The sequence below is a fragment of the Pteropus vampyrus genome, unplaced genomic scaffold (genome assembly GCF_000151845.1).
Source record: "Pteropus vampyrus isolate Shadow unplaced genomic scaffold, Pvam_2.0 Scaffold247, whole genome shotgun sequence".
In the NCBI taxonomy this organism is placed as follows: domain Eukaryota; kingdom Metazoa; phylum Chordata; class Mammalia; order Chiroptera; family Pteropodidae; genus Pteropus; species Pteropus vampyrus.
In genome coordinates, this window is record NW_011889028.1 from 26,176 (window position 1) to 27,947 (window position 1,772).

Sequence of the window (1,772 nt, forward strand, 5' to 3'; positions counted from 1 at the left end):
GTGGCTTGGGGGTGGGGGAGGGGGCTGGTCAGGCTTGAGAGCAGCTGGGACTTCCGGACTCCAGTTTCCTGCCAGGAGCCACGTGTCTGATCTCCTCACACCTCAGAATGACCCCTGGAGACAGACGAGGTTAAGCTGCCTGTTGACAGACGAGGAGACCAGGGAGGGCCTTCTGGAGGAGGTGAACATCTGAGCTGGCTCTCGAAGGGAACACAGGTTCGGCAGTAAGCGGGACAGGTGTTCTGGGAAGAGCATCCTTCAGGTGGACGCGGGTCGTGAGTGACACTGAAGTGAACGTGGAGATGCAGGTGTCTTTTCAAGACAGGTCTCCGTTCCTAGTTTGAAGGAAACCGAGGACTCAAGCTGGAGCTCTAGATATCCTGGGAACGAGGCAGGTGCAGCCAGGGCCGCCCAGCTCCGCCCAGTTTCCCTCCCGAGGTGGCCCTACGGGAGGCGGCAGCCACTTCTGTGTCCGGCAGCTCCTGTCATTGGCAGATGAGACGGGCCACGTCCAGTGCTTAGCATGCCCCCTGGGACTCAGTAAGCTGTCTACATGTGTATTTCCTCCGTCTGAGGGCAGTAAAAATTGTGCTCGGTAGGCACAGAGGTCCCCTCCGCTTTCTTGTCCGCCCCCCCGCTGCCGCACAGACGCCCCGTCTTCCCTTCTCACGGCGAGATGAACTCACGCGAAACCGAGAAACCCAGAGCTCCTTCTGGCTGGCGGCATGATGTCTAAGGGGTCTCTTGCGGGTGGAGTGGGGAAGGGCGTCAAGCTAAAGTCTCATTCATTCACCAGGAAGTCGAGAGAGAAGGACTGAAATCGACGAGCAGTAGCAGAGGAGGCGTGTGGTTTAGAGATGTGCCCCCATCTGCCGGAGTGACACCTGGAATGACAGGACGGGGTGTGTCTGGGCAGGGAGCCGCGTTCCCGAGGGTGTTCACTGGAGCTGAGCGGTTCCAGCCTGCGTGGTCGGACACGGTGGCCCCAGTTGGGAATAGGTGTTGTTTTTAGCCACGTGCTTTGATGCGAGTGTCATGTTTTAATTATATAGAAATAACATGCAGTGGTCCTAAGTCCTGCCTGGCTGGGTTTTGGACTTTTCATATTGCAGGTGCCAGAAAACCTATGTGTGACCAGCCAGCTTGTCCCCCTCACTCTCCCTGCCCCCACCCGCCCGAGGCAGGGGTTTATCATGTCATAGAACTCGGAAGTCCAGGTGGCTGGCCTCGGGCGTACTTGGATTCGGGGTTTCGAGGGACGTCATCACTGTTTTGATCCGTATCTCTTGTTCTGCCCTCCACCGAATGGCAGCTTCGTCCTCTCGTGGCCTCCGCCCGTGTCTTAGATTCCCATCCCGCAGGAAAGAATTGGTCTTGGCCAGTCACTCAAGCCAAAGCCCAGGCTTACCTGTGATCGGGCCAGATGGTTAGACTTGTCACTGGGCCACCTCTGAGCCAGTCACCGTGGCCAGATGCCCGAACCCTGTCATTGCCTTACACCTGGACTGCATGACACACCCTGTTACTCGGTGGTGGGTCCCCAAACACTTGGCCTGACAGCAGGGGAGAGGCAGCTCCCCGAACAGAAGCCGGGGAGTGACATGAGGTGGCTCACAGGCCAACTTCTGCACTGTGGTGGCAGCAAGGACTGGTGGGTGCTGGGCACCTACCAGGGCGTGTGCTGGCCAGCTCAGCGTGGGCTGTACGGGCTCTGGGTGCTGGCTCCCAGGAGTGGCAGGTGGCAGATTCCAACTCATTCCTGCAGCAGGAAC